Source organism: Poecilia latipinna, unplaced genomic scaffold, assembly GCF_001443285.1.
Source record: "Poecilia latipinna isolate Pla-1442-1.1 unplaced genomic scaffold, P_latipinna-1.0 Scaffold342, whole genome shotgun sequence".
Lineage (NCBI taxonomy): Eukaryota > Metazoa > Chordata > Actinopteri > Cyprinodontiformes > Poeciliidae > Poecilia > Poecilia latipinna.
The window spans coordinates 347932-362093 of NW_015112958.1; the positions used below are offsets into that span (position 1 = coordinate 347932).

A 14162-nucleotide genomic window follows, 5' to 3' on the forward strand; every position below is an offset into this window, starting at 1 on the left:
GTTTTAGTGAGAAGCTTGAGTACAGTTTTTTTTTTTTTTTTTTTTTTAAGTCAGATTAATTGTTCTTCTAAAAATTACTGAGAAATGTATGTCCTTAATTGAGAACAAAATAACAAAAGAGAACAAGTTTTAACTGAAAAACAACAGCTGTATTTACATTTAGCAAAACTAAGTCTCAACTCTAAATTGATGGAACTGATTCTTTTCATGTCGTTTTGTAAAATGGGCAGGAATGTCTTCTTTCTGGCTTGTATTGCGTTAGCTGTGTGATGTAATAAGAGGTCCTTGCTCATTTTAAAAGAAATGGGCGGTTTTTAAAAGCTCATTTCATAAAGATAAAAACATCTGATTACATTGTAATTACTTCTGATTTAAAGCTCTGACCCTCAGTCGATATTAAGTGGTCATGAATGTTTCATGAAGTTATAATTGCCTTTAATTGCCTATTAGGGAATAAAGTTCCTAATTTGAGCTTCTGTCGTTTTACTGCACAATCCTGAATAATGAATGGAGTGAACACAGAATATATCAGCCTCTGCAGAACCTCTCTGCTGTAGAAAACAAACGTAATGGCACCAGTACAACCAGCAGATGTGAAAATATATTACGTCACTGATCACACCCTTTGCACAGGCATGAATCTCATTTTGGATTTCACAAGTGGTAGAAGAGAAAATTGGTCAGCTTTTATCTTAAACAAACCTTTTATTGCAAAAATAATCTGTAAAATGCAAAGACGATACGTAGTATTTTCAAATGTGAGCAGTTAATGATGTACCTCCATTCACCAGGCAGATTTTCTGGTGAAGTGGGTTGAGTGGTGACTGTCCTGACAATTAAAAATAACCTTTTCTTGCGTCTTTGAACGCACCGCGACTAAGTGGAACTTGAAACACTTTGTTGTGAATCACCGAGTGGAGAGGACACAGGGTTAGACATTTGAAGCATCTGCATTGTGCTTAAATCTAAAGTCAGAAAAATAATAAAAAAGGACAGGGTTTTTCCCAGTGAAGTTCAGGTTGTAGTCCCTGCAGCCACTCTGAGTGCCTTTGATTTAAGTGCAGCTTAATTTATAAAACTTATAATTTGCAATCAAGAGGCAAATATGCACTTTTCTGTTTGGTCTTATGACCATCAAGATATACTTTTCGGTGTGCATGGTTATAATTAAGAGAAGAGATTGTTTATTATGGTGCACTTTAATATTTTTGAAATATGCAAAACAAGTCTAAAAATGTAAATAAAATAAAATAAAATAAAATAAAAAAGGAAATCAGAATTGGAAAGAAGAGAGTAATTCTTTTAAGACATACTTATTTGCAAATATTTCCATTCAACAACATGTAGGGCACTATTTGTACAACTTCTGTGACACGTAACCTTTTCAGTTGTTGACAGATATTTATCAAAACACATTTGCAATTCAGCCAGAACTTAGAAAAATGTTATTTTGTGCACTGCCAGACCTTGACCAAAATCGAACATGGCAAAGTGAAATTGGTTTCTTGGTACAAATACTAAAACAAATGTATGCAAGTTGATTTTCAAACTTTATTTTATTTTATTTTATTATTTTTTTTTTGCAACAAAGCATTTCCAGTGCTCAACCAGTTCTGCTGTAGCCAGTTGTTAACTGGTTCTATATACGGTTGAACTTGGTTTTCGTCAGCCAGAGAGCCAGTTCAGAGTCATGTCATTGCTTCAGTCAGAAGATGCCTTATGACAAGACTTTTAAGAATGCATAGTCCCACAAACACAATATTGCTTTAAAAAACAAAAACAAAAGAGAACAGAACACAATAATTCCATTCAATCATATTTTTAAATATATTGGTATGTAGTGATGTTAAACCGAAACTAAACATATTAAAATATTGTCACTTCTCTGTTTGCAACAAAAAAGCCCGCAGCACATTATGAAGTGGCATCAAGAGCTATTATTTCACTATTGTTGAAACAGCAGCTACTATTATTATTGTTGTGTAAACTTATTCCAGACTGAAACCATCGGTCTGCTAACTGAAAACCTCTCACGTTCGCTGCGTCCAACTCCCGTGCCAATCTGAAACTAAACACTTCAATCTCCTTCAGTCACTACATCCTGACAGCCAGTATTGATGTTGGCAGGTCTAATCAGTCCCTAAGTGGCTGTCCCTAACCCATTTAACACTCCACCCGACCTGCTCAGGGCTGCATTAGATGCCAAAAATCAGTTCGTTTCCCAGTACTTAAAAGCAATTCGCTGGAGTTTCAGCAAAACAAATCTGTAAGAGTGTCAATGAAACACAACCTGCAGCGGAAGACTCCGGTCCCGTACAGATCATTCCTCTTTGTGCCGTCTTCTAATCTATCTTTGTCTTCGCTTGAAGGAAGCTCAGCGCAAACATTAACTCGCTGTCGTCGCAGAGCCGGAGGAAACTCACTCTCCTTTTCAAGGACGCGTCAACCGGGCGGAGAGCCGTCGAGTGAATTTAAACTGAGGTTCTCCGTTTTATGGATGATGCTCGCACGGTTCTCTGAAACCGCAAGCATTCACCTGAAAAGGCTTCTTGGACGCCTGAAGGAACCTGCATGGCATGAAATTAAAAAAAATATATATATATATTTAAAAAATCCATAAAAATAGTTCTACCAAAAAACCAATGCAATCCATCTCAATCCACTTTCAATGATCTCCTCAAACTCGGTGACATTTCATATCCGCAGAAGGGAGAAACAATAGTTTATTTATTTTTTTTTATTGCTGTAAAAAAAAATCCACTAGAATTAAATTAAATGACCATGCTAATGAAGTGTACTTAAAAAAAAATCTAATACAACATGAGGGGTTTTTTAGTGTTTCCCTTAAACTGCTGAAATTATTTACGTGCATTACCTGCAGCTTATATCAATGAAACTCCTATCACAATAGAATAATAATTAAGCACCTAAATCAGCATGTTCTGAATTTCTCTGATCTCTCTGCAAAGTCAGATTTTCTGCTTCATTCATTTTATGATCTATTCAAAACTAAAGCAGTGTTCCACTACAGGATGTGAGTGGAAGAAAATGGCTATTAAAATAAAAGTTTAAAGTCATTATATTATTTTATGATGTTGTTCTTATGTAAAACTCACATTTTGGAATTGTAGTCAAAATTAAGGTGAGGTTTCATCAGACAGCAACACATGCAACCACAGACTCTATTTTACAGAAGCAAAAAGGTTTCAGTCTTGAAGCCCTAATCTTCAGTCCAAACCTGCAGTATATATGAGGTTGTAACAGGTGGAGTAGAAGCAATGCTTGGGAGAAATTCCTGCAGCTCCTTAAGGGTTGCTGTTGGCTTCTTGGCAAACTCTTTAACACAAATCTGCATTGTCCTTTTCGCTTGTTTTGGAGAAACGTCCAGTTTTTGTAATTTCACTTTTTGCCTGCGTTTCCTCCAAATTTTGTCGACTACTTTTATAGTGCCATACAATATGAACATATACATCTTTATAAAATGAGATACCCAGGATCATTTGCTGTAAGCTCTCTGTGAACTATAGCTTTAGTTAAAGGGTAGCAGAAGCTGGTTTTAGATTCAACAGATTCATAATTGATGACAGGTGTGAATTCATGAAACTGAATGAGGAATGAATCAGAATTAAAAGAACACTTTTGAGCACCACTCCTGTAAAAATATACTGACTCATTGGATTTTGAGTAAAACCCAGTCTTCTATCATTGTAGTAGCAAAAACACTCAGACTTCTTTCTATTAAGGTCAATAATCTGTGACTTCACACAAATTGCAGCCTGAGCCACAAAGGAAATCTATCTACTTGTGTGGCCCAGTCAAAGTCCAGACCTGAAGCCAACTCAGAATCTGTGCCAAGACTTTAAAATTGATGTTCACAGATTCTCTCAATCCAATCTGACTGAACTTTAGTTGTAAAAGAGTTTCTCAATCCGAGTTTCTCAATACCTCAAAAGAACTGCAGCTGTGGTCTACAATACTGACTCAAGAGAGCAATCAAATATAGCTTCCAACAAGAATAGAAGGTTTGCAGCTACCTAAGCGTCCAAACAAGCTGAAATGTGCTGAAAATTCACTTATCGATTCCTATCGAAATGTTAAATCTGTTGAGCTCTTTGTTAAAAAACAAATATAAAACCTTGCAGGCTGACTTTTCTTTTTTCTTTTTTCCCCTCTACGTAGGGTCAGAGTACAGAGACAATGCATTTGGAGAAATATGGGAATGTGACAGTTTTACTGTGAACATGATGATTTCACCAGAGGCTCTGTGACAGATGATTCAAATAAAAAAAAATAATAAAGGGCCCACACTCCATGTCAAACAGTTTACACCACACTCATTTATTTTGCACTAAGCAGACCGGCCTCACAGCTCTGAACAATTGAGCCTATAGTCACGGTAAGAGCTTAACACAATTTATCTTCTCCCAGAACCTCAAGACATTTTTTAAAAAATACGCTCCAAAAACAATATCCAAGGAGAATTTTTATTCTAGTTAAGAGCCAGTTAATTACAGTCAGAAGTGACAAGATCAGATCATCTACCCAGGGGCAAGCTCATCAAACGAGTCGCCCACAGGACTTGTCAGCACTCATCAGTATCTCCGCAGCCCAACCACTCAGCTGTGATGGCTTTTTCTAGTTGTGACTGTGCTCCAATCAGAGACAGCAGGGGCTGGAAGTGAAATATTGAGCCCAGAAATATCACATCTGAAAACCCATCTCCTGATCTCCAGTTGATTTTTGTCCCTGCAGAAAGATGACGACTGATTGAGAGTTGTTTACCTGCCACAGCAAGTTTGGCATCGAGTGGAAAATCAGAAGCTGGATGTGGAAACCTTAAATGATTTCCTTCCATTGTCACATTCTTATATTTATGCGCTCCTGGATTGAGCTAGAATTGCATTTTGCTTAAACTACAGCACTTCTTGTGCTTTTACAAACGGGCTGGTGCGACTACTTTAAAGCCTTTCTATTTCAATTTAAGGTTAAAAGAAGAAAATGCTGCATCCACAGTAGGTACAACATTTGCAAAACAAAACAGACTGAAAAATCTTATTTCTTACATTTTATTTCACAGGTCCACAAATGCTAGTTCCCACCTAGAGTATTTTTTTTTCTACACACAGTCTAGTTTTACCACTTGTGAATGAAAGAAGTACATTGTGCCTTCCTACCCTGATTTTGTCCAGACTTACTGCCATTTCATCCATATAAACAAACTGTTTATATGGATGCTAAGCAGTTCATTTCTCGTTAGATTTTTCTAAAATTATAGTAATCGTTTTGGCCAGGACCAAAACTACTCTAAGAGAGAATCAAAGCCTCAGGAAGATGACAAAAGATCCCAGAACAAGAGTCAAAGCAGGCGCCTTAGTTAAGATCAGTGTTAAAGATTCAACAATAAGAAATAAACTAAGAAAAAAATTGCATCTTCACGTAAAGACCTGTCTCACATGTGCCTAAAAAAAAAAAATCTTCATCAACCTCAAGACTTTTGGGAAAATATCCTGTGTACTGCAAAGACTAAAGTGGAGCTTTTTGTAAGTTGTGCATCCTGTTACATCTGGCATAAAAAAGAAAATCATACAGTTAAATATGGCGGCGGTAGAGTCATGGCATGGGGCTGAATTCCTGCTTTGCAATCTGAATTGATGGAAGCATAAACTCTGCTCTTTACCAGAAAATCTTGAAGGTAAACTTTCAGCCAACAGCTTGTGAAGCTCAAGTGCACTCGAATTATGCAGCAGGAAAATGCTCTGAAGCACACCAGCAAATCCACCTCTGAATGGGAAAAAATGACCCACAAGATTAGTTTTGGAGTGCATGAAAATCCAACTGAGATGCTGTAGCACCTCAAGTAGACTGTTCATGTTTGAAAAACATCAAATGTGACTTAATTAAAACATATTTGCAGACAAGAGTGAACCAAACTGCCCCTGCAGCAACTTGTTGCCCACTATTGCAATTTTTGCCAAGGGTGCCACAATCAGCAATTCCAGTTCAGTGCAAAATTGACACCCATGGCAGATTTAAGTGCAAAGTAAACTTTTAATTTCACCAACATGTTTCTCCTGACGATAAGTAACGTTAACGTTTCGGAGAGGTCCGCCCAAACATAAAAACCGCTCAGTAAGAAGGGTACGAAAAGGAAACGCTCTTTTTCATATTGTTTTAGGGGTTTTATCTTTTCAGAGATGCCCATCTCATTAAACAAACATCGGAGCCAAAGCTGCCTCCTTTTTGATGTTTCTAATATACTCGGATGTTTGTGGTGTAATTTTTTGAAGCCGCTGACTATTGAGAGGAGGAAATTAGCTTTTTTGTTTTTTGGTACCTTTATGCAGTGTTTTGTATCGTCAGTCTTTTGTTCTTCAGCTCCTCAAGCTGATTTTCAGTTTCTTGATTTTTACTATAAAGCCTCAGAAAAATCTTGCCTGCAAACAGTCCAAGTGTTCAGCAGTTGATATTCAGCTACAATGAAACTCAAGGAGGTTTTCTGGATGTGCAAACACTCCAGCTGTCACCAGATAGCAAATATGCACTTTGCAGCTTGTTGAGAAAAAGATTCACAGATAACAGGATATGCAGATCTCATTTTTCTTTTGCTTCTTCCCTCCTCTTCTGCTGACTGCACAACAGCTTCCTGAGACTGAAACAGTAAAGTCCCATGGCTAACACTCTTGCCAACAGAGAATCTTTGGTGCTAAAAATAGTTTCCAATCCTCCCTTGTAGCACTTTTTAAAGTGCTCCATGGGAATTTTTTTTTTTCATACTGTAAAGTCATTGCTTTTCTTACAAAGCCAACTTCTGACGAAACCAGAATCTAAATATCACCCTGGGATAGAATAGTCACAATCTTCCATTATATTATATTTTAGAGAACTGCTGTTGCAAGCGTTCTCTAACATCCTAAAAGAATACAGACATGCACATATACGCAAGTGAAAGTTAACATGAAAGATAACCTCCATCTTTCCAATCCATTCTCCCCAAGGTGTTAAACATCAGACAGAACACTGAATTCAATCAGGTGTGCGGAGAGGGATGAGCAAATCGAGAAACAGAAAGTACAAGAGTGGGACAAAAAAAGGACACAGAGAATTAGAGATAAAAAAAAACAACTGAAAACTTGCATAGTTTTATTTGGTGAGAAACTTATCCTATTCTATGTGCAGAGGCTTGTCTTTATCAATGGTTTTACAAGGTTTACTAAACTGATTGACCATAACATTATTAAGATTTGCCCAAGAGCTTGCTGGTCCCCATTCGGTAGCAAATCAGCCCTGACCCATGGCAGCAAAGACTCCACCAGACCCCTGAAGGTGCGCTGTGGTGTCTGGCACCGACATGTAAGCAGCAGATCTTTTAAGTCCTGGAAGCTGAAAGATGGGCTCGCCATGGATCAGAGTAGTTTATCCGGCACATCCACAGATGCTCCACTGGAGAACTTAAAAATCAAGTCAACACCTCAAGCTTGTTGTTCTCCTTAAACCACCACCTTGGTAACGCAGTGTTGTGCTGCTCCACTCTGCTGCTCCAACTTGGTTTTGCCCACCACCAGCTGAAAGCTGCAATAAGGAATGAGCTCTTCCCAGACTAGTCTGATGTGGCGTGCTTGAAGAAGACATCAGGCACCTGACTGTCGGTACCAGGTGTGCCAGATGCTCAAAACAAGCATCAATAGTGGAATAAGCTGCTTGGCACTGGCAGATAGGATTTGGCAAGTTTTGTTATGGATGCAGTCCACATACTCAACCCTGCTGCTCAATCCATAAATACATGTTCCTTACAAATGTGGAACAACTCGAGGGAAAGTAAGCAGGCTGTCCAACAGCACCATTTATTGCCAAGAAGCATTGTTCTAACAAAAACAAAAGTCAGAAAACTCTGATTTCCCTGTTTTTGCCAAATTTGTTTTTATCTTAAAACTGTTTTTACATAGCTGGTTTGCAATACAAAGTACATATGACTTGTAAAAAGAATGGACATTTAAATGACAGGGTTAACAATGGCCTCAAAAATGTTTGAGCTCACTGGCCCAGCTGTCTGTTTTGTCAGTGGTCTTATCCCAGACTTGTGACTAATCTGTCAAATTCAATTATTTCTCATGCATGTGGTGTGACAAAAGAAACAAATCATGCCAACTTGCAAATGAGTCTTTGTAGCTCCTAATTAGCTTTTCGCATTAGTGGTATATTTTTAACATTTGGGAAGCTAAAGTTAAATTAGATTCTATAAACTGCAGTTCCACAACTATTTTGTGCATATGCTTCTGTAAAGCAACACACAGTTTGTTAAGGTATAAAAAATAATGAGTGTTGCTTTGCAGCCCAACAAATGTCACTAAGCAGAAAAAGCCTAGAGGTATCTGCATATGCATGATTAAAAGTTGTTAAGAAAATAAATCCTGACTTCCCATGAGTGTCCCATGTGTTTTCACTTCATTTTAAACATTCAGTGATCCAGTACAAGTTTTTTTTTCTCCTGCTGCCTTGTAACATCTCTGGATTTTAGTCTATAGTGAGATCAAACGGGCTTTTTGATCTGAGCATTCAGCTATTTCAGAATCATCACAATAACATCCGCATTCTCCTTACCCCGGCTGAAGAGAAAGGAAAATCTCACATTTCTGTGCTGCAACTTTTGTTTTAATTAGATTTGTTCCAGCAAAACATTGGGTGAAAATTCTTTTAACTTCTGAACATTTTATGCCACACATAAGAAGCAAGTCTGGATCGGCTTCCCACCGCACATACAGTCTTAGTTTAAATATGAACTCTTATCACATGGTGACAGGAATCTGTAGCTGTTATTCCATATTTAGCTGCATCTGATTCATTACAGGTGAAATTAGCAGCGTCCAAGATGTACAACCTCAAACTGCTGGAGAAAAGCACGAGTTCCCACGAAACCATGAACAGGACTAAGAGGGTATGACCTGCCAAACCACGCAGCAGACCGATGACAGATAGATGGACACATGGGATTTACCAGCCAAAGATAAATGTCAGTTTATTTAGCAAGTTGAGTGGCATTTGAACAGCGACAGCAGCATCACAGTCACAACAAGATGCCAAGTTACACCAATACACATGTTCCTGTTTGTGAAATGGGTCAAAGAGTGGTTTGCCATTTTTTAAGTTTGGTTGCCTTCCTCTGCACTCGTTAGAAAAGAGAAAGGGAAGGCCCAAAGCCATCTCCAAACAAGCCTAAGCCCTAACAGCATTTAAAGCAAACAGATCCTTTCATAATACACTTTAGTTGTGCAAGATAGTTGAAAGGCAGGGTTTTATAAGAGGCAGACCATCATGGATAGATGATGCATCAAATAAAACAGCAGAGGCCAACTACATTTTTCTCTAAAAGAGTTGTCTAACAGACTGTGAGGTGCCCACTCTTGTGCTTAAGACACTTTTTGAAGACGATTATGAAACAAATCAAGCAGATGCGTATTTTTAACAGAAAGACATTTCAATATGTAACACCAGCTGGGCAGCTTGAGCAGGGTCACCTCTCTGACCATCAAACACATGTATAACAAGTATAGCTTCTCAGGTAAGAAAGCATGTTGTTATTTTATCATTTTGTTCTTTAATGAGCTCTTTGCGAGTAAAACGTGTTGGCTGACATCCAGGGTGTAGAATTAAATGCTTGTGAACTCTTTCAAAACCTCTGGTTGCACCTCAGTAATCTATTTTAACTCCCTTAGACAACGTTTACAACATGCCTTGCATTGAGATGGTACGTTCGGCTTGAACAGCTTCAGTAGTAGGCAGGCTTTTTTGCACAACTTGCACACAACAATGGTCTTTTCCACTGTTCCATCAAATCGCTTTCTGAGGTAAAAATTCATAGTGGACCAAAAAAAGCAGTTTTGTCATCCATCGCTTTGATACAGCCTGTGTATCAGATTCACGGATGTACCAGAAACACAGAAGGAAGGTTCCAGCTCAGGACTTTTGCATTAAAAAAAAAAAAAAGAAGATTTAATTCCATTAAAATTACTTTTAATGCGTTAATGTCCCACTCTTAGATTACATATTTCTGTATGTGAATTGGTATATTTGTACTGTGAAGTGTATCGCAATGACATCTGAATTGAACATAGACAAAATCGGCTTTAGTCTTACACATGGTCAGCCTAACTCTTAGGATCCATCCCCCTTTTTTCTGCTTCTATCAGTCTGCAGCAGGTTGATGGGGTATTCTGACAACTATCCCAAGCCAAAAAATGATCGTGACAATCTTTTTAAACTTACGTTCAAGGGGACAACACTGCAAAGCAGCCCTTCCCTCAATAAAAAAATGCTGCTTTGCAGTGCTGCAGGGACATGCAGTGGACTACAACCTGCTTTGCAGATTTGAACTCTATGAGTTTTATGATTGGCCAGGTCTTTTTCTATCAAAAATTTTAACTAACCACTACAGCGTGAAGGTCTTTCTTATGAGTGAATGATTTTAAAATGTATATCTATATGTGGTGATGTTCAAATTTGAAATGCTAAACAGTAAGCCACACTGCAAAATCTGGCAACGCCATTCTAGCTCATCTACCGGGAGATTTATCACCTGTATGTATCAGCGTTTTCAAATAAAGGCAGGGTCACTCATTCTCCAGTGACAGGTCTTATCTCGCCCAATAGGGCCGATCATTCCCAGGGGGCATCGCTGTGACAGATCTATTACCCAATCGAGACACCACCACTGCACTAATAACACTGCCCCCCATGTCTAGATGTAATCAAATTCCTGCTAGCGCTGAGCCATGGAGGAGGTTTATCTGTGATTCCGCCCGTACATGTATGTCTGCGGGTGCGAGACTGCATGGAAAATCAATATTTAGTCCCTTCTCAGGATGGATTTTAGAGATGGGTTCAAATGTCACTTCTTTCTGCAGCTTCACTGGAATCTGATTATTTAAAAAAAAGGGGGAAGAAAGCAGACTGAATTCGATTTGTTTTATCTTGATTTGTAAAACTCAACCTTTTATTGCAAGAATTTTTTCTTTCTTAATGCTTCATGTGCATAAATCCAAAGCTAGATGAATGGATCAAGTAATACAAAGAGATGAAAACAACAGTATCCAGTTTCTGTAAGCAATTTGTTACAGCTGATCAGGATGCATCTTGAATTTCATGTGGACGCTATGATTCATCACTGAGGAAACGACCTCACACAAGACATGAATTATTTAATCGGCCTCGGTGGACGGTCCACTGTCCTGCAGGATTCCCTCTAATATTTCTGTACCTGGAGACTAGTCACGATAAGTAGCGCATATTTTACCTCAGAAATCTTTCCCGTCACATTTCTATCAACAAATTGAGAATGAATAGTGTCTCATATTTTTATGTGAGGCAGGCATAATAAACATGCATAGATCACAGAACTTTAAGCATAACCTAAATGCAGCTCAAGATTGAACATTTCTCTGCATCCCTTCAGCTTCCCTGTCCCCTACTGAAGAAAAAGTATAACCAGAGCATGTGCCGCCACCACCATTTTACCTGTTTTTCTTAGAACCAATTTAAAATCTATAATGGCAGTACTTATAGATGTTTTGAGATCAGATGGTAATAAATTCACTTTTTGATATTTGAAAGTGAGTAAACTTATCCATTAAGTGGAAAACCAAAATGTTTGACCTGGCAAAAAAAAAAAAAAAGCATTTTGATTTAAAATAACCCAATTACAACCTTTGCATAAGACACGATTAGACACAGATAGAAGTTAAATCAAATATTTTTTCCATTCTGATTCAGACCTGAACAATTATAAAAGGAAGTCCCATACTTTTCTAGACTTTTCAACATTGCGTAGGAACCCTTCATAGGCCTCTACCGCACAGTCATTCTTGGTGATGATTATGCTTTAGGCAAATTATGTCACTGTGACCTCAGCCTGGCTAGCTGTCTAAGCATCAACAGGAAAATGCACACATCCAAGCATCCACTAAACAGCCTATATGCCAACTAACATATGCAGCGATTTGAAAAGTGAGCGTACACTCACTGCCTATGAGAGCAACCACATAGAGACACACTCAGGTGCACATTTGTGTAGTTTGTGGCTGGGATCCAAGAGGCACCCAGCGTTCACCAGATCCTACTGACAGCCTTGGAAAAGGCTCACCTGATGGTCCAACTACCGGCCATCTGGCCGCTGAATAACACTACTCGTCTGCTTTGGCTCACACAACAGACACGAGCTAAGACACGCCCGTAAATATACGAGCACATGCAGTAAGATGCCCCGTTTAGGATGGAAGGTGAAAATATGCTGCCTCTCTGGGTGGGTAATGCTTTCTTGTCTTCAATGCTCAGCCAAGCTGAGGAGGGTTCAGTGCAACTGTGCATGCTCACAGTTGGTTAAGGGCATGCAATGAACGGACAGGCGAGATTTAATCCTGCAGGTGACTCAACATAAGTAGCAGTGGCTCCTGTAGTAATGACTTCACATATTATTTACTCTCAATTCCTGGTCACAATGTACAGTTTATAACTGTGGCCGAGAATGAATGTATTTTTGCCCACATAAAGAGGAGTCTATTATTTAAATACCTTATCGGTGCATTACAAACATCTTAAATCCTAATTTTTACTCCACAAAAGCAAAATGTGATGGATCTGCACGCATTATATTCATTTATTCCCCCTGCATAAGCCATGACAGTAAATGCATGGCACTGCAGTGGAAACATAATGAAAGAAGAGGCAATCGGAACATGCTGATGATGACACATGCAACACTGATTTAATTTCAAGGTTGCCCTGAAACGATCATAAAGACCCCTAATAGGCTTGGGAATTCCGTCTTTGAGGGATCAGCGGCGTCTTTGCACGGATTCGGGTGCTGCTGGAGGAGACATGGCCAGGATCTGATGTTGGGGGGGGGCGGGGAAACGGGCCACATTTTTTTCCCCCGTTGGGCTGAAAACACATTTTGCTCGGCAACGGAGGCGATATTTACACACACCAAGAAAACATTAAAATATCTCACGTTGCTCTTGTTGGCTGTGCAAAAAAAGGTTGAGGACATCCCCAGTTATGCTTTAAATAAGCGCTATAAGGTGGCCACTGTTGCTGGTGAAAACAGACAGGTGCCTGTGAAATACCGATATTCTGTCTAAATAGCAGTTTTAACAGATTCCCATCAAAACTGAGCTATTCTTGTTAATTATTGGATCAATCTAATTAAATCTGACCCCAGCGTTGTCTTTTAATTAGAAATCTGAACTTGGCTCAGCAACAGACAATAGCTCCATAGTCCCGTTTCCCCTTCAGCATCTGCGGCACAGACACTTACCGCTATGGGATGCTGCGATATTCCGGACAAAAAGGCGACTCCATAAAAGAAGAAAGGGAGGAAAGTAACGAAAGGTAGCCGAGAGCAGCCCACCTCCTCCTACTAGTAGTCCTACTACTCCATGAGGCTCGGCCAAGCCACCGCTCTGTCGGTTTGTGATGTGGATCACGCAGCGTGTGAGCCCATGAGGATGGATGCTGTGTGTTGTTGGAGGGACGGAAGGGGGCGGGGCCAGGCGGCTCCAGCGGAGCGTGGATAATTCTGTAAAGGGACCTTGTGTTACAAGTAAGCAGGCTGTCTAGCCCCATATATTCCCTGGCAGCCTGCCCTCTAGGCCCCCTGTGTACTTAAAGGAAGCCATCCACGTTTCTTTAGCATAGAGGGGGAAAGTGGATGTCTCTTTAAGAGCCCTGTTTACTATGCATGAAGCGTCATTGCTTCACAGGTGGATGGTTGGCTGAGGAGTGGCTGCCTCTGCTGCTGATTGGGTTTCAAAGAGCCATGGTCATAAATTATCGTATCTTTTCGTTCTTTCTTTCTTTTTTTTATAAATCTTTTTTATTTAACCACGGTCGGGTAAATTCGACCGATGGAATAGAGGTTCCATCCATCCATATCCTTTCAGCGGTGGGGGAGGGGAGGAGGTTCCCATCTCCAGCAGTTAATTGGGCAAAAGGCAGAGTGCACCCTGGACAGGTCGCCAGTCCATGACAGGCAACCAGTTAACCTAAAATTAATTGAGTAGCGGGAGCAAACCCATGGATGCTCAGAGAAAACATGAAAATTCAATGCAGAAAGACACCAGAGTTGTTGCGGTAAATAAACTGTGCCAAAACAGATTTATTCCTAATAAATT

At 39.4% G+C, this 14162-nt stretch overlaps 1 protein-coding gene across 4 annotated transcripts in view; it reads right to left on the reverse strand.

Moving 5' to 3' along the window:
- Positions 1–14162, reverse strand: part of plppr1 (phospholipid phosphatase related 1) — a 75488-nt gene that overhangs the window by 35506 nt on the left and 25820 nt on the right. Inside the window, exons 1-2 of one of the 4 annotated variants that reach the window (XM_015035644.1) lie at positions 13307–13662; positions 2291–2567 (exon numbers count right to left, since the gene is read on the reverse strand). The exons of 1 other annotated variant lie outside the window; for it this stretch is intronic. The gene's annotated coding sequence lies outside the window, so the exon portion shown is untranslated. Of the gene's footprint in view, positions 1–2290; positions 2568–13306; positions 13664–14162 lie in introns of those variants that run through there. 2 more of the 4 variants (XM_015035643.1, XM_015035646.1) reach the window with 2 other exon arrangements.